We start from the raw sequence: 19,690 nt of genomic DNA on the forward strand, positions 1-19,690 counted from the left end.
ATTTTCATCTGTTATTTACAGTTTTCTTAAAGAGAGAGCAAGACGATCAGAGCGTGTCCTCAGACCACTGTCTATTGCCGGGTGGTGCACAGTGAACCAGCGGCCTGGAGAAACACAGTGCACGCGCCCCCCTCCTCTAAGCCCTGGCTGCGCTGCCCACCTTGATGACTCCCCACCTTTCAGCCTTCAGAATGCATGTGTGCAGTTGTGTGCGTGTGTGTGCACACTGCTGTGCGGTGTAGTGTGTGTGTTTCTGGACAAGGAGGGGTGTGGAAGGACAGGGGAGGGCTGGCAGATCACGGCAGGCAGCGGCGATAAGGGGCCCGGAACCACTTCTCCTCGCTGTGTACATTGGACTATTTGTCACAGGCTGACAAGAGCTGGGATTGGGGTGGAAATCTCTTATTTGTAAATATCACTCAGATTTTTGGACAGACTTTTTTCAGGTCAGGAGATGGAGTCCAGAGTTTATAGACTTTGTTACCAACCTCTTCGTCTTACTTGACCCAGAGCTTTTAGGCAAGACTACCAAAGAAACTTCTTCCAATGAATTTTGGATGCGCTTGCCAATATTTTATAACAAGGGACCTGGCTAGAATATTGAAACGTTGGACACACTGCTTTTAAGGGAACACAGAAATTATAATGGATGAGGGCAGAAATACACATATCACAGAGGCTAACGTGAGACTACTGAAAAATTATTTATAATTGCTATATTACTTAGTTGATTAATCTATTAATAATACCAAAATAAAAACTTAATCTCTCAAGTCATTTGTGATAATATTTAGTAGCTGCCAGTATTCCAAGTAGTTAAAGGAGTAATTAATTCTTTTGATGAGTCATGTGTTAGTTCACTTAGTTGGCCCTCTACCTTAAAACATTTACATCTCCTTGTAATTAAAATGTCTCAATTATTTATGCGGACTTTTTAGGTGATCCAAGTGTACTAAAAACAATTTAACAACTAAACTTTAAACATGTGCTCATTCTCCTCACAAACTATTTTAATGACTTTTCTTAACAATAACCAAGTCTTTATACTAGCCAATTATTCCTGTTGATATGAAAAACACTCTAATTTGCTCTTGATAACAGCTGCTGACATAAAAACTAGGCCAGATAACTTTAATAGAACAGAAATATTTTGCGTCTGCAGCCTGTTGGCATGCATGCAGTAACTAAAAGTGAACACTAGAGGGAGGTAGACAGAGAGGGTGAGAAGGAAGGAAAAAAGGTGAGATATATATAGATGTTGAATTTGAATGAAGAATGTATTTTGGTTTGATCCCTTAATGCTCGTTTACTGGAGGTCATATCCAGGAACCTAATTAAAAACATGATATGTGATTCATATAACATATTCACTTCATTTGGAAAGAGACCTGAGCACATCAGGTTTGTCTCTGAAAAAAGGAAGCTCATTATCATGCTCTCTCTCCCTATTCCTCTCCCCACCCAATACTTGCATAATGCATTTCAGTTTTCTAAATGATTTCATATACATTATCTTATTTGGGAGTCAATGTGCTGTAGCAGAAAGAAAATTAGACTTGAGTCGGGGAACCTGAATTGTAGTCTGGGCTCTTCCACTCAATGCCGGTGACCTTGGATGAGGTACTTAATCTGTCTGGGCAGCAGAGTCCTCATATGTAACATGCCAGTGTGAGAACAGATCATCTCTAAGGTCCTTTCGATTCTAAAACTCTGTAATTTTATGATATAGCCTATGGAAGAAAGAAAGAATGTATAAGTGTGTGTGAGTGTGTGTGTGTACCTATGGAAGTGTGTGTCCTGACTCACACATGAATTCTTTCAAATAAAAACACTATTCTGCCTTCACTGAAAACGTTTTCTCCTTCTGCCTCGGAGGAGTAATGCACATGCCAGGGAACTCCCAAGTAGTGAAACAGCCCCTCTGGGACTCAGCAAGTCCCAAGATTGGGTTACAAAACCTAATGTGTATATGAAATGTTTCCATCAACTTATGAAATAAAATTCCAATAAAGGCAGTGGCTTTTTATTATTATTTAGATTTAGATCATCCCCTGCAGTGCTGAAAAGCCAAAGGCAACCTTCTGAGTTTGGTAGGATCTCGGAATGAAATGGAAACTGAACAGACCGAGGGAAATAGATGCATTAGACATCATTGTCCTACCTAAAAGGCAATTTTTGTTCTTTGTTTTTTTTTGTGATTCTTTAAGCCCAGAAAACAGCACAAATGCTAAAAGCTCGTTAGAATTTTAAAGAATTCTCAACCTGCTGATCAATTCTAACTTTTAGAATTTCTGAATCATTTTTTGTCTTAAGACACAGCTCCACTGTGTCATTTTCATTAAATTAACACAAAGCAATTCTCATCCCCAGCCTGGAAGAAATCCTTTAACTCTCTTGTCTGGGAGTGTGCAAATGCCTGCCCTGTTTCTCATCCATGTCTGTCCCTCTCAGTTCCCAAACTTCTGGCTCAAGGAAAAAAATAAAACAGAGAGAGACTCTAGGAGACCCAGGAGCAGGCATTCAGAAGTCCACCCAGGGATGGGAGGGGCTCCATTTCATGGGCCACTGGGTCAAGGCTTGGACAGGAGGCCCAGGAAGACAGAGAGCCCAGGCTGGAAGAGGCCATTCCAGGGTACCCGAGAGCCTGGTGTGGGGGCTCCAACGGGCAGTTCCCTAGGTCAATGCAACCCAATCCAAGAAACAGAGAACAGGCAGGGTTGTGCAGAGAGCATCTAGACTCTCAGGTGCTGTGGCTGCATACGGGTTGACAGCATCCACGCTGACAGAAGGACTAGCAAGTATGAACATGAAAGCCTCAGAAGGCAATTCAGTTAGATCTCTAGAGCCCTGTTCTCCAGAGGAATTCCAATTTGTGGGAAATATTTCATTCAGCATTTTTATTAAGCTTCCGCTGGCACTGTTCTAGGCACCAGGGATACATTCATGAACAAGTCAAACAAAAATCCCTGCTCTCATGGGCCTTTCCGTCCTTGTGGGTGGCAAGAGTCTAAGCATAGTAAATAAACACATCCTCTAGTATGATGGATTCTGGTGGCAATTGCTGTGGAAAAAGTAAAGTTAGGTGAGAAGGGTAAAAATGTTCAGGGTTAGGGAAGAAGTGTTTGCAATTTGAAAGAGTGGCTAGGGGGAGCCCCACTAAAAAGGTGACATTTCAGTAAAGATTTTTAAAAGGCGGGAGGCAGAGAGCCATGCAGGCATGTAAAGGAAGAGCATTCCAGGCAGAGGAGCAGCCATGCCAAGGCCCTGAGGCAGGAGCGCTGTATTCCAGGGATAGAAATGTGGCTGAAGCAGAGTAAGTGAGGGGGACAGTGTAAGGGGGTGAGGTCAAAGAAGTAATCATTGCCAAAATATGTAGAGCATTTGATGTCATTGGCAGGACTCTGGTTTTTACTTTGAGTGAAATGGGGAACCATTGGAAGGTTCTGAACAGAGAAGCGACATGGTCTGATTTATATTTTAATGGGACCTCTCTGGGAACTGGGTTGAGATTAGCCTGAAAGAGGCATATAATTCATGCTAAATGTGACTTTGCATCTAAAATGCCCTCCCAGGGGCACCTGGGTGGCTGAGTCAGTTAAGCGTCTGACTTCAGCTCAGGTCATGATCTCACAGTTTGTGGGTTCGAGCCCCTGTGTCATGCTCTGTGCCAACAGCTGGGAGCTTGGAGCCTGCTTCAGATTCTGTGTCCCCACTTTCTCTGCCCCTCCCCTCTTCACGCTCTGTCTCTGTCTCTCAAAAATAAATAAACGTTAAAAAATTTAAACAATTTTTTGATTTAATGTTTATTAAATGTTATTGAATGTTATTAGGTGCCCTTAAAAAAAATACTTAAATGCCCTCCCAAATGAGGCAACATCCGGAAACGCCTTGTGTCATTTTCCTCCGTTGCATTACCTCCTTCCATTCCACTTGTTTTAAAGAGATAAACACCACATACTTTTATTTTTTTAAGTTCATTCCTTCATTCATGTTTCATAATCTCTACATCCAATGTAGGGCCCAAAATCACAACCCTGACTGAGATCAAGGTTTGCATGCTCTTCTCTCTGAACCAGCCAGGCATCCCTTTCATTCCATTTTTTGAAACAACCTGGGATCATGACTCAGAGTCACAATTTTCCCAAGGAGAGCCCCACCTACCCCTCCATGTGGAGGTGCCGTCTGTGGGGTTGGTTCATATTTATCCATCTTCCTTCCTCCTTTTAGTGGAGAGAAGGTGGCGCTTGAAACAGCCAGTGACTATGTGGAATGAGAATGAGTATTACAGCTATGTCCACGACACCCCTCTCGGTTGGAGGGGTCTCCTGTGCCACATTGGGACCACAGATCTCTTGAGAAGTGATGCAGCCATGAAGTGAAGAGGGTTTGCTCATTCCTTCTTGACTGAAGCCACTGCAAGATGGTGTGGAAGCAGCTATGGTTCCTTCCTTCTTTTTTTTTCTTTTGAGTTCTGCTTATTCACCCTTCTCCAGGTCAAGCCCAGAGCAGACTACAGTCTCAGATAGCAGTGCGCTGTGGGAAAGCAGAAGTGGTCGTTTTAGCTTACGAAGGACAACCTTCACAAACTGGATTGTTCGCAAAGGCCCCTTTCCCCAGACCTCAGTGTCTCTCCCTTTTCCATCCTCCCCCTTCCATGCAACCCTCTTCTTCAGGTCCCCAGTCCAGCAGCATCCTCCTCACAGTGGAAACTCCATCCTTCCCCACTGAAGGAGGTGCTATCCTCTTGGACCAACCCCAAGCCCTGCAGACTAGCATCTCAGCCTTCAGCAAGATGTCCTTCTCGTGGCTCTTAAGCAGGGTGGGAGGACTGGGAAATGGGGAGAGGGCCTTTGGGTCAGCTCCGATGACTGAGCACACTATTGGCATTTAGTGCCTCAAGGCTGGGGATGCTAAACAACCAGTGACAGTGAGGACACTGTCCTCACCCAAAATGGAGAATCCCAATAAGAATCATCAGAGACAAAAGCCAGACCCCAGGCTCTTCCCGGCTGATCTTCTCACTGGTCTGCCTAAGAAGCCGGCATGGTTCTCCAGCAGGAACTTTAATTGAATATTAATTTTTCTTGTGGAAACATCATCTAGTCTCACATGAGGAAGGGCTTATTCTCCTGATAGCATGAGTTTGACCTTGGCCCTGACGACGGTGAACCCCAGCATCACTGTACCGGATGACATCTTGTAAGAAGAGGGAGCCCAGGTTCTGGAGTTGGGCTGCCTGGTGGGAATCCTGACTCTACTACTGATTAGTAGTGTTGCCCTGAGCAGATTACTTGACTCAGTAATAAAAAAAATGGGGAGAATAGCACCACCCACCTCATGTGGATGTTGTGAGCTGATGCCTGTTGGGGCTGAGAACTATAGTGTTCAAGAAATTAAATTCCTTCTGGGGCACCTGGGTGGCTCAGCAGGTTAAGCCTCTGACTCTTGATTTTGGCTCAGGCCATGATCTCACGATTCGTGGGATCAAGCCCCACCTCAGGCTCTGCGTTGACAGTGCAGAGCCTGCTTGGGACTCTCTCTTTCTCCCTCTCTTTCTGCCCCTTCCCTGCCCTCGTGCTCTCTCTCTCTCTCTCTCTCTCTCAAATAAATAAATAAACTTGAAAAAAGAAGAAATTAAATTCCTTCTGTGGAAAGGGGGAACCCCCTAAACATCATAGTGTGTAACACACAATATACTGAAAATTGATGGTGTATGGTGTTCACATTGCCTGGTTGGAAACTGGGGCCCTAAACTTTAATCCAATGTGAATCTAAGTAAGTTGCTGCTTTGCCAAAGCTCATGGTGCTTGACAAGGGCAGATAGATGGCCGTCAGCTGTGACATATCCCCAAAGTTGCTCCATAATGACAGAAAATACATTTGGGACATTCTGAAGAAGATAACAGTACTTATGATTTTAAGGTGATGTTACCACTGTGGTTCTTGTCTCTTCCAGAGAGCCCCCCCCGAGTAAGCAAGGAACCAACCTTGTGTGTGTGTGTGTGTGTGTGTGTGTGTGTTGTGTGTCTCTTTGTGTGGTGTATGTGTGGTATGTGCATATATGTGTTGTGCGTGTCTGTGTATCTGTATATGCATGCATGTGTGGTTTATGTATGTATGTGTGGGTGGGGTGTATATGGGGGAGAGGGTATATGTATATGTGTGTGTATATGGGGTATGTGGGGGTGGTTATGCATGTGTTTAGCGTGTATATGTGTACGTGTTGTGTGTGTATGTATATGCCTTGTGTATGTTTGTGTTGTATGTATGTGGTGTGTGTGTGTGTGTGTGTCTCAGGCAGGCCAGTGAGCCAGGAATGGACACTGCTCCCTCAGGCCCTGATCTGGTTTTGTTAAGAGCCATGTCTGATCTTTGAGTGATTCACATACATTATCTCTAAACTGCACAACTCCTCAAGAGTTGTTTACAAACCTGAAAATTGAGTCTCAGAGAGGTTTATGCTTCATAACTTGCCCAAGGTCACATAGCCAGTACGTGGAATAACGGGATTCAAATAGGCCTAGGTACTCCAAAAGCACACACTCTCCCATCATCTCAGGCGGTGTACCAGATAACAGTTTGGGGAAACTAAAACATCAGCGGGGCTAGTTAGTATCTCTTTGCCTTTCCTAGTTCCTTTTCCCCAAGGCTCTCTCTACCCATTAAATTTGTTCTAATATCAGGATTTAACTATGTGAATGGATCTAAGAGGAGAGAACCAGAGCTGGGTCTTACAATCCTACTTATTCCGGGAGCCAGTAAACAATCTTAGCTTTCTCTTCTGGACCTTAACAGCGAACAAGGGCTGACAGAAGAGAGAGGAGAGATAGCTCGAAACGACCACCTTCAAGGAGTGGGTTGGAGGAAGGCCTGGACACAAAGCAGTACGTTTGCTCAAACTTACTCATAACCCAGTGGTCATGAAACATTAGCCCAAAGAGCATGGGATGGAGAATTGACAGGGAACAGGGGTAACAAGAGGAGAGAATTGTGCTGAAATGAAGGGATTAGAGACAGAATGGCCATTCACAGGAAGACATCTGCCAAATGTGTGACAGATTCACTGAGGCCATTTGGCCCTGGGTCTCTCACAGGTGAAAAGCCGAGAATATCCTGGCTCTATTAACCACAAGGTCTGAGCTTCAGCAGCTTTGGAAGAGTCACAATGAGCGAAGGGCAAGGGCATCTATCAACTGCGGCAAATCTCCGGAGATATTCTCTCCAGCTCTCCCATGAGGTTTCCATCGGGTCCCAGAGACCCAGGAACCATCCTGACTATGGGGAGACAGGCCCAGGGGACAGGTATTGTCGCACATTCGAATGGACATTGGAAGGATTTAAAATACGTAGGAAGAAAGGAAAAGCAAATGTGAGATACAGCTTCAGGTTCTAAGAGGCATGAGGCATTGTAATCTGTTACTATTGAATGAAAGAATACGAGCAAGAGAAGACTGAATAGTATTTTGAACTTGGCAGAAATGCAGGATAGGATTATCTCCCTCCAAAAAGCCCATGGTAGATTGGTTCATTTCATTTACGCATCCAACAATATATAGGAGTGCCTCCTATATAAAGTGTGATTTGGAGGCTGGACTTACTGTGGCAAACAAGGACTGGTCTCCGCTCTTCCTGTAACTGATATGTCAGTTGGAAGAGGCAGAATATAAGTAAACATAGAAATAAGATCATTCCAGCTTGTCATAAGTGCTGTGAGGGAAAAAGTGGGGTGATGTGCAAGAAAGCACATCCCGGACGCGGGAGGGGGTGAGCCGCTTCGAATGGGCACCGCAGTCAGCCAGTGTTGGGCTCGAACCCCAGCTCCACCCCTTATGGACTTGCCTTGGGCAAGTTATTCTTCTGTGTCTGTGTTTCCTCGTTTCTAAAACAGGGCTAAAAATGCCAGCTTTGCAGAGTGTTTCTGAGAGGATAAGGGATAAATATGTGAAGCCCAGCAAACAGCAAGGCCTCAAAAGCGAGTGCTGATGGGGTTCTCGGTCACAAGCAACAGCAAGTTTAAGCAGCAAAGGAATTTAATACAATATACCTCAGAGACTATGGAAGAGGGCCAGAGAAGTGAGCCAGCATTCTGGTGGAGTTCACTATTGCACCTCTAGACCGCTCCGGTGAAAACCCTCTGTCAGCAGCTTACCTGCGGATGCTACCACCAGGAACTCCATCACCGTGGCCTCCAAAAACAACCTGTCCCTTTTGCCAGACTAGATTCCACACAACACCTCCGTCCACACGCTCCAAATGTGTCTTGTGTGGGTACGTACAACTGAGATATTGTAAGCTCTAAAATCTGGTTCCTTGGAATGCCACTGAGTGGGTATATGGTTTCCACCTAGGAAGGCAGGACTCATAATATGGAGAAATCTTCAAGCACGCGAAGGGCGATCAGTTGTGCTGGGTGTTATGCTTCTCAAGTACAGAGCAAAAGATCACATGGTTGGTTCGATGCAACCCATGCCCAGTACTCCTCCTTCTCCTGAGAGAACCAATCAGCCCAAAGACAGATCATCTTTGCAGGTGTGGCACCCCTTCTTCTGAAAGAGAAGAGGGGTGGGGATAACAGTGAGATTCATATCAGCACGACACAAACATCTTACGGTACCATGCATTGACGTGCATGTGGAGGAAAGAAAATCCTCATACGTGGCCAACAGAAGTGTGGATTTGATGCAAGCAGTTTGGTGCGCCATTCAGAAATAACCAATTAAATCAAAGATGTTTGGGCTCTGTGACCCAAACATCCACTCTTAGAGAAATTTTCAAATGTATACACAAAGAGATACTTGTAAGAATGTTCCCTGCAGCACCGTTTGTCACGTTGGAAAATTGAAAATAACCAGAATGCACATGAACTTGAAAATGGATAAATAAACTATGGTTAGCAAATAATATAGTACTATTTCGCAATTATAACAAATGAACTACAATTACTTTTAGCAACATAATAGATACCTAACACACAAAAATTGAGTAAAAAAAAAAGTCACAAGGGGAAAAAAGAACGGCAAATTACAGTCTGATATCAAAGAAAACTTTAAAAATGCAAAACACTGCGATCACATGTTCGTGGGTATGTTTACACGGGACAAAAGTGTAAGTCATACATGGGAGTGCCTGCCGTATGCCATCGTCTCCTCAGAGTACCTCTCTGGGCAGATAGAGAAGAAAACTGAGTATTTTTTTCACAACCAAAAAGTGAAAATGTTACGAAATAGTTCCACCGGTATTTAAACACCATAGTTAAAAAACAGAACAACATAATAATACAACCTTCTATTTAAAATAACAGTACTGTTCTAGCTCTCTTCCAAATACATATGAAATATGAGGCTTACATGGACGTGCTTCTGAATGTGACTAAAGTGTTTCACAACTTGTAAAAAATCGTTAAAAACTGGGGTGTGTCAACATTCCAGAGAAAAAGGGGCTCCTGGGTGGCTCAGTCAGTTGAGCGTGTGACTTCAGCTCAGGTCATGATCTCACGGTTTGTGGGTTCAAGCCCCCCATCGGGCTCTGTGCTGACACACTGGAGCTTGCTTCAGATTCTGTCTCCATCTCTCTGCCCCTCCACCACGTGCGCTCACTCTCTCTCAAAAAAAAAACATTAAAAAAATGAAAAAGTGTAGTGTGTAGCCCCTCAACTCTGAGTAGAAACCCTGACTTTTATGATCACTTAAAAAAAAGTTAAAAGTAAGCCTCTCGGAGCCTCATTTTCTTCGTCTGGAAAATGGGGCTAATAACAGGTATTAGGCACTGAATTGAGTTGACAAAGCAGTTGCATGGCAGTGGTTTCACAGGTTCCCTCTGACGTTACCCACAGAGCTGTGGGAAGGACTAAAAGGCAAGTACGTGTGTAAAGGCCACTAATCTGGCTCCTAACAAACTGTTAAGAAGTTTGTCCTTACGAAAAGGACAGGCGTTTTGTTAGAAGGTGTGGGTGTACCCCTGCCTGGGAGCAAAGCGGGAGCTAGGTGACCTCTGGAGGTCTGCTCATCCCAGGTAGCCGGGATGCTGTCGGGTGGGACGAGAGTCACCCAAAGCACTGCGATCCCGGGCTCTGAGATGAGGGAAAGACACGTGCTGGTATCGATTCTTGCAGCACAGCGTCTTCCAGCATCATTTTGAAAAAAAAGTATGGGTTGAGAGAGGCCTTTCAAAGACAAAGGAGGCTTTCTCCAGCCGGTGTCAGATGGAGAGGCCTGCAGAGACACATCTGTTTGGCTCAAGTGCAGGCCAGCACCAGCCAGGGACCAGACTGTGATGTCAAAGCCAATCAACTTGGCCAACCTGCCAAAAGGGCTCTGAACAAACCTTCACCAACCTTCGGCGAATAGACTGGCACCCTCTCCATGGAATCAGCCTCCAGAACATTGAATGCATATCTTCATTATACTCAAGACTGAACAAATCGTCTGGTAAATGTTCACAGGGGGTGCCAGAAATGGCAGCGTGTGGGTGTATTTTTGGTGGGGTGGAGGGAAGGCAGAAAGGAGCTGAAAACGATTAATGATCAAAGCCTAGAGGAAAAAACACTCCAGCCAATTTGTGCTGATTTTCTTCTGCCTAAAAATGGGGAAAACCCATGGATTATTCAAGCTTAATTGATGTTTTTGCAGCAAAGGAAATGAAAGGTGCTTAATTCATATATACACTCTCAGAGGTCCATTACCAAGCTGTCACCCCCATCAGCCAAGCCAGTAGGTTTTCCTTGGGCTCTCCTGCCCACGCTCACACAAGTCTGCTCCCAGCCATATATCAATCCCTGGACAACTGGCTGGTTGGGTTGTTTAAGAGGAGAAAATAGCGTTGAGAAAGAGCCGGAAAAAATAATCTGGACAGAAAATCAACACCTTTGGTCTTCGCAGTTTAACAATTAAACAATTTAATTTGTTCTCCTCGAGTTGCAATTTTTCTGGCCCCAGCTTTGAAATAGTATTTAAGAACTTATCCAAGGTCACAGCAAATCTGGTGACCAAACTCAACATTCTTGAGCGGGTACTTAACCTCTCTGAGTCCCAATGTCTTCATCCATTTACCAGGGACATCTGTAAAGCAGGGACAATGTGTCCTCCGAGTCATGGTGAGGATTATGAGTCACGGAAGATATATGAGTGACACAAACTGGATGCTCCGTGTCATTCTTTTCTCCCTGGCATTTACGAAAACAGGTAATTGTCATGCATATGACCCACAGCACTCCGTGAGTTCAGAGGAGGGAAAAGGTACAAGAAAATGTGTCCCGTGCAATAGTAACGAGGCTTTGTTAACTACCTAATCTTTCTTACTTTGACCAAAGAGTGTAACTGTAATATCCTTGCATACTCAGAAGCCAATGTGTGTACCCAAGAAAATCAGCACATGAACAAACAAACCACAAAATTTTGCACAAACGAGGGAGCCCTTCAACTTGCTGGTGACTTGTCCAAGTGAGGAGCATGAAATAAGAAGCCACAAACCCGCTGCAAGACCGGCGGAATTTAATGCCTCTTAATTCCAGCTGTCGTTGCTCGATCATGTTTGAAAGAGGGGGGACAAAAAAGCAACTATAGAGGAAGGATGTTTGCACAACGAGAAAGGTTGTCCAGGCAGCACTCGGCTGTGAATACTTGCTTCCCAGACACCCCTTCACCATCAAAGGCTGCACAGGGTACATTTGCATTCAAGGAGAGCTGCCCCTCCAGCATCTCCCAAATTGCCCAGATGGGCATTCACAGGGAATGCAAATTTAAAATAAAAGCCCTAGAAAATCAATTGAGTTCTACAGTGGGCATGTATTTCTTTTCTAATCAGAAGACAATAGATCTCATAAAAAAGAAATAAAGAGAGCCAAATTGATTAAGGCTATACAATTGAGACAGAAGTCTGTGTATATTAAAGCCTAATCTTTACCAACAGTTGTGGACAGAGACGGGGAGCACACAACAATACTTTTACAAGCTTTGATGCAGGGGAGCAACCAATATAGTGTTGACCAGAGGGGCCAGTAAGGGACACGGGTCAGTATGGGACATCAACAAACAACAGAGAAAGAGAAGACAGATGAAGAAAAGGTTTAGACCCAGAAGGGTCTCAGCACTACTAATACCCCGAGAGAACAGAGGACATTGATAGTTATCAACAGAACTCTCCTAGAGAGACAACGCTTGTAAACCAAAATATCCCCCGGGCCCTACCCTAGGCAAGGTCACTTTAATAGCCTGCTGTAGGACCTCTAGATCAATTTCACCCACCAAGTTGTTTGATCTCAGTCCTCTGCCTTCTTGCATCTCCTTGAGAATCTCCAAAAGGATGGAGAGCCTTTCGATGATATATTTTCATTTATAATCGGAGTCTCTTTCCTGTTCCAGCATCTGTCCACTTCTGCACACCACTGTTTGCTGTCACCCTGCTGGCCTTAGTTAGTGGCACACTCCTGGCGTACCTCACTCTACCGAGCTGCTGACCTGGATGTCCTTTGTGGCCGTCACCACCGCCAATTGCCTCCAGAAGGCTAGTTTCTGCTCTGCTTCATGCTACTGAGGGTCAGCTACCACTGTCAAGAACACAGATGCTCCTGATACTATGGCCAGTGCACCTACTCCAGAGCCCTAATCGCCCTTGACCTCCAAAAACCCCCCAAGTCCACTCCACCCAACACTGGTTCTGAGCTTTACCTCCACAACTGCACTGCATGCCTGTGTCTCTAGCTGGTAAGGAAACCACCACTTTCCTTGCTTAGCACTTTAAATTTTTTTTTAACTTTTTTTTTATTTATTTTTGAGACAGAGAGAGACAGAGCATGAATGGGGGAGGGTCAGAGAGAGGGAGACACAGAATCTGAAACAGGCTCCGGGCTCTGAGCTGTCAGCACATGGGCCCGATGCGGGGCTCGAACTCACGGACCGCGAGATCGTGACCTGAGCCGAAGTCGGCGCTCAACCGACTGAGCCACCCAGGCGCCCCGCTTAGCACTTTAAAAAAAAATTTTTTTTTGAGAGAATGAGAAAGGCAAAGCATGATCAGGAGAGGGGCAGAGAGAGCAGGAAACACAGAATCTGAAGCAGGCTCCAGGCTCTGAGCTGTCAGCACGGAGCCTGATGCTGAGCTCGAACTCACGGACCATGAGATCACGACCTGAGCCGAAGTCAGATGCTTAACTGAGCCACCCAGGCGCCCCTTTTCGCTTAGCACTTTCAAAGGCATTCCCACAGGAGAGTTGTTCAGGCTCTGTCATATGGTGCTTTTCATTTTGTCACACAATCTTCTCCCTGCAGGAGTGTCTCTTAAACAGTCCTGGGAAAACAAAGAGGAAGAAATAAAAACAACCTACCCTAAAGCAGCTATAGTCCAGTAGAAGGGACACTTTTACCTGTAAGTGTCCATTACAGCATAAACAAAGTTGACGCATCGGCTCTTAGGATAAAAAATAAAATAAAAATAAAAGCAGGGGCTATTGTCAGTTTTCTCCACTCTGCACACCCAATTCTTGGTAAATAATCATTGAATGAATGGGGAAAGAGGAGGAGGAAACATTTCACATGGTTCTTGAAGGACCAGGAGGTAAAAGGCTTTTGATACTCTACCCATGGGTATCAGGTTGTCCTTCAAGGCAAAAGGCCAAAAGGCTCCATTTACTATCCTGGTCAATTTTCCACAACCTGGAACCTGACCCTCAATCTTTTGAAGACAGAAACCCAATTTGCACCTTCTCTAAGGAACTGGGATTACAGTGACCAAATAACAAAATCAGAAAACCCATTTACTTCCTTATAAGAAAAAAAAAAAAAAAAAAACTTATTTGGATGGGAAAAGTCTATGCGCATATGTAATCAGTACATTTACTCCACCCGGCAAGAGCCACTTGGAAGCCACAACAATAACCAAAAAAAAAATAATAATATATTGAAATGAATAATAATAATGAATACAATAATGAAATGAAGTCAAGAAAAAGTGAGAAGAAACAAGTATATAATTGCTATCAGGCTTACACGGCGTGATGTGCATGCAGCCGTTAGGATTCTCATGGTTGCAAATGGCAAGAAAACCCAATGCGAATGGCTTGAGCCAAAAGGGGATCTATTGGTTCATACAACTGAGAAAGCCGTAAGTGGAGCTGACCCCAGGCGTGACTCAATGCAAGAGCCTGAAGGGATTCAGTTTCTCTCTTTCCGTCTCCTGTCTCTGCTTCCACTTTGGTGGATGTCATTCTCAGCAAAGTTTCTCCGCGCGGTGGCAACGTGTCTCCAGTGGCTCCAGCCTCACGTTCACAACTCAAGTAGACCTCCGAAAGTCCTAAGAGTCACACCGTAATCGGGGGGAGTGAAGTATGCTGATTAGTCTAGGCTCATCCTGTACCCCTAAGCTGGGGGTAGGACCATGCTTAAAATACGTGGCCTTAGAATGAGGGACGGTGAATCTCAAACATTAATGAGGGCTATTAATGAAAAAGAGATGAGCAAGGAGCAGAAGGCAAAATAAAACATTTCCCCCGTAGCCTACAACGTAATATAACATGCTCTTGTAAATGGTGTTAGAACACTCACAATTGGCTCAGTACGTACTCAGTCTTCACATTACCCACGCCTCTGCCAATAGGTCTGGAGGTCTACTGGCACGATTGCCCCTTCCTGGTTAGCGCACAGGAACACACTCCTCTTTCTGGGGCCTCTCTGCTGCCCAGCTCCTGCTAACACACTCGGCCAGTTACCACCAAGGCCTGCTGATTGCCTTGTCCTCTTTCCTACAGATGACAGCATGTTATTCTCTAACTCAAAGCAACTCAAGTCCTTTATGGTAAGAGCAGATTTGTTCCCCGTAGAGAACTGGGAGCACATTCTGAGGCAACTCCTGCAGACCTATTTTGTTTAAAGTCTTCAGTTCTGCCTTAATTTTTAATATGGATTTTGCATTCTATCCTCTAGTTTACTTTCCATCGGAATGGAATATGTGTCATGCCCACACATGGAGCTCCATTCATCTGAGTCAGACTCGGATGAAGTGCCACCACAGGAAGCGTATCATCTGGCTCCGAAATGTAGACCAAAATGTGGGAGAAGCAATGAGCTAGGCCTGGGATGTTGGGACACGTTTCCCATGGGACATACAAGTGAACCTGTCTGTGAGGCAATTGGAGAGACGGGCACATGGCTCAGGAGAGCAGTGGGAATCAAGACGGAAATTCCAGTAGCATCAGCATGATGTCATGGTGAAAGCCAAGACAGTGGGTGGCGTTGCCCATGGACCATGAGGAGAGAAGAGAAAGGCCTACGGGCAGAACTCTGAGCGCAGCCCACACGGTTGAGTGATGGAGAAGGAAATGGGACCAGGAATATCCATCAAAAGGCAGAGAAAGCCTCAAAGACTCCAAGCAAGTGTCCAAGAGAGACAAATCAAGCTTCAATGCTGGATAATTTGAGGTTTCCTGAGCCAGTGCAAAGCACCACTTAGGGCTGAGGCTGATCTAACAAACCAGGATTTATGGCCTGCTTGGCACAGAACTCATAGCACTCAATTACCCTGGTCACCATGGAGCTTTAGGCTGGCAGGAATACTTGGCATCACCTCCGGCCCTCAGTGACGCAGATCTGCCGTAGAGGGGCCGCCTTGGTTTGCACAGGTGGGCAAAATGGCTTATGGGAGGCAAGACCCCGAGCGTCCTCTCTGCTGTCTTCCGCTCCTTGTTTGCCCATCGGAGGCCCAGGAAGGAGGGGGGAAAGATCAAGGTTGGCTGCCGTCTGAACTACAATTTGCTGAAGAGCTGTCTCTTTAAAGACATCTATCTGCCTGTGAATTGCTGGACTGGACAGGTGACCTATGGCTGTTTTAATCCTTAGATTCTCTCCAGAGGTGACAGTCACCAGGGTGTTTATAATGGAGTCTTTCGCCAGCTTCAAACTTTCCTCATGACCGAGCTTTGAACCACTAAAAGAAGAGGAACGGATGTGGATTCCACATGCACCATGAGCGGGCCCTAAATCAAACACTCCGCACACATCGCCTCGGTTCATCTTCAGGATGACCTTGCACGGCAGGTGCTATTATTATCTCCGTTTTACAGATGAGGAAACGGGGCTCAGAGAACTAGAAAGCGGAGAGCCACATCAGACAGTACTTTGCAGTTTTCAGTAGTAACTTTAGAGTTGACAAATCTCTTCCACATCAAATATTCCCTTTGACTCAGACTCACAACTGACTGTGAGAATTAACGCCATTTTACAAATAAGAAAATTGAGAGTTTAAGAGACTTGTACGAGATCCAAATGTGGGGTCAGCTGGCCTCTGAGTTCAGTGTTCTTTCCATGGTACTTCCTATCCATTCTTGCTTCCTATCTGCCCCAGGAGAAAGCCTGCAAGGTATAAACAGGTGATTTTCCCATAACTGACACAGTTTCCTAAACCAGGGGCCTCTTTCTTGAGAGACTTCCTGTAGGAGACATCAAAATCTGTCAAGTCCCAGAGTGAATCTGGGAAAGGAGAAGATGCGTGAGGGTGTCAATACAGAGGGAACTGACTACTCTGGGTTTAATGAAGCCCGGGCCACCTCCTCTCCCCTTGGCCACTGGACCTCTGCTTCTCTGGGACCCAGTGAGGCTGCCATGTTGGCCGTTCCTGACATGCTCTTAAACCCCAAACACCATGCACGTGGCTCCCACAGCACCTGTTCCCACCTTCACAGGCCACTCTCTGCCATTTATTCACCAACTAACCAAGGAACGCTCTGTGGATCCTGGGTGCTTTCCAAATATTCTCATCTAACCTACCATTATTACGTGCTTCATGCTCAGATGTCCTGCTTCCCTGGCGTGACAGCAAGGGATCTTGCCGTGTTTCTCTGTAACCCTGCACAGGTGCACACTTTGATTTTTTTTTTTTTTATCTAGCCAAAGTCAGATTGATTTTTTTTTACTATAATACCCATTCCTCGCCAAAAATATCTCTTCGCTATTAAATGAGTTTCAATAACTTGTCAGGGGGAGATGCTGGCAATTTCCTTTATGACTCTTTTTTGCAATGGAAGTCTCTTCTGCAAGCAGGCTGTCATGATACTGTTCCACAGAGAAGCACCTCATCAGTCAGAAGTTCCCAGCGACCCTGTACCCTCAGGCTAAGCGCTGGCCAAAGGAGAATAGCAGGCTATTTAGCACTTCAGCGAGATCTTTCATGTACCATTTGGAGTAATAGCATCAACAATAATGATACCAAGTATTTGCATCAAATGTTTCATTTTTTTCAAAGCAGCTATTGGATTTTGGGGCTGGAAAGAACCCAGAGACAGAGCCAAATGCTCTCAATTACAGATGAGGAAACAGATGAAGTTCAGAGCATCTAATATCCCGTGGCCCTCACAGCACTCCTCCTGGGTGGGCAAGCCTCCACTTCACAGGTAAGGAAACGGACACAGAGAGCGACTTGTCCCAAAGTGACTCAGACAATTCAAAGCAGAGCTGAGCCCAGGCTTCCAATCCCTGTTCTGGTGTTCTTTCTCCCCAGCTGCAGGCACTCTGCCTCGGCCGAGGAGCCAGCGGAAATAGTACCAAAGAAACTGGGTCATCTGTGACATTGGATCTGACCTCGGCCCTGCTCCCAGAGGCTTCCCTGCTCAGGGGTTGTCTCTGCTTCCATTCCAGCCTCCTTTCCCTCCAGTCTGCCTTGAGCAATGAAGTGTGAATACCCTGTATACCGTGAATACCTTAATCACGTGTTAGAGACCATTTCAAGCTAAGGGCTAAATAGCTTCCTGTCACTTTAATTAATGGCAATATGTGTCAGAAGTTGCCTGTAGCAGCAATTCCCATATATTGGAGGACGTTTTAGCTCTATGTAAGGGGACTCGGCATGCAGCCCTGTATGGCCTTGTTGGCTGGAGCTGCAGATGAGGATCAAGGACTAATCAGAAAGTGGACCTGGCTGGGCCTCCAGGGACAGCTGCCAAACATGGAGACCGTGAGGGCGCCCCCTGGTGGACAGGAACAAAGTGCTTGCTGTTCTGGGGGCAGAAAGGGAGAGCCAGAGGGAAGGAAAAAGTAGAGTGGACTTCGAGAACAACTCCCCAGCCCCTTCCCAGGCAAGTCTGGATTGACAACTGCCTTCTGAGTGGCCCCACACTGCAGCTGGAGAGCCAGGCTGACCCCACAGCCCGGGATTATTGTGGGCTTGCACTTGCCATGGAGGTCAAGACAAATCTAGGATCCAAGTTTCCATCTCAAGGTACTTACATCATGTTGGGAATTCAAGAGGAAACTCTGCTACCTTTTCTGCCTGCCTGGCATCCAGTTTCTTCCTTCCAGCGATAACACCCTGATTTATCTCAAGGGCCCCAACTCTCAGTCCATGCGGTTCAGCCTCCAAGGGCTTTCCAGCCTACACCGTCTGAGAAGCACTTACTGAGTTCTTTGAGACCCAGGTAAGCTTTCTCCTTCCTCTTCTAGAAAGCCTCTTCTAGAAACCCTCCAAAGTTATCTACTTTCTCCTGTGACATCTGTCCATCCTTGTCAGCCTTGTGGTTCATCACGCCGAACCACAGCTGTGTGTGTGTGTGTCAGTTTTCCCTTCCACGGCTTTTAAGAGCTGAGGGCGTCGAAAAGAAAAAAAAAAAAAGAGTGGGGGTGTCTTTCAATTATTTTTAGATCAGCAGCTTCTAGCACAGCGCCTGGCACATGGTAGGTGCTCAATAAATGTGGGATGGGGGAATGAGTGACGAGGCTCACACGCAAACCATAAATAATCATGTAAGTACCATATGGGCAGATCAGATCCTACGGGCTTGTAGATGCTTTATCAGCCTCAAGCGCTACAAACCACGACACACAGAGGCTTTATTGCATTTATTGGCGAGGCAAGATAAACCCCGTATGACAGATCCTCCTGCTCATATATCAGACAGACAGCGCGAGATTAAACAGTCAGCCCCGGCACGCACCCGCAGCGACCCCGAGGCCAAGCTACAGCTGGTACCAAGAGGCTGGGTGAGAGAGCTTTCAGCCCAGAACCGGAGAGTTCCTCAAGGTCTCACCCTGGATCGGGGCTGGGTTGAGGGGAGGGGGCCTGCCGAGGAGGAGGATTGCACATCTGCCCTACATTTTCTTGGTTTCTAGTTAGGAAAACAAAATACTTGCCTGAGGCAACCGAGGACCACCGGGCTATGTGCAGCTGAGGCTTAAAAATAAAATACTTTGCTATAAGAAACAGTTACAGCATAAAACAGATTCAGAGCAATCCAGGGCATCTCTCTCCTTGTAAAATGCATGAACTCAATCAATGAACATTCTTCCTCTACAGCTTTGCAGCCCCAGGACAACCTTGCCTCAGTGGAAGAATTTCACCATTGGTGGAAAGGAAGTGAAGTCAGCTGTAGTCTCAAGATTAGCAATTCCAACAGGGATGCAGCTTCTTATCCCTCTTGGTCCCCACCCACCCCCTACCGTAGAAGAACTCGTGCATATGCTGCCTCCCTGAGTTGGGATGCAGAGAAAGCCAGAGTGAAGAGTTATTTCTTCATTGAGCCTCAATATTCCTCTAAATCTGCTTTTGGGTGGCCCCAAGCCAAAGCCGGCTACCTTGTGATGGAAAGAAATTGTTTCAGTGTTATATGATTTGTATCTGACAATCCCATACACCCCGCCGATTATCGTCATATACCTGTCCTTTGGTTGCTTTCAAAATGACAGTCTATTGATCCAGTCATCTCCCAGGTTTT

The sequence above is a fragment of the Panthera uncia genome (assembly GCF_023721935.1).
Source record: "Panthera uncia isolate 11264 chromosome B3 unlocalized genomic scaffold, Puncia_PCG_1.0 HiC_scaffold_1, whole genome shotgun sequence".
NCBI lineage: Eukaryota > Metazoa > Chordata > Mammalia > Carnivora > Felidae > Panthera > Panthera uncia.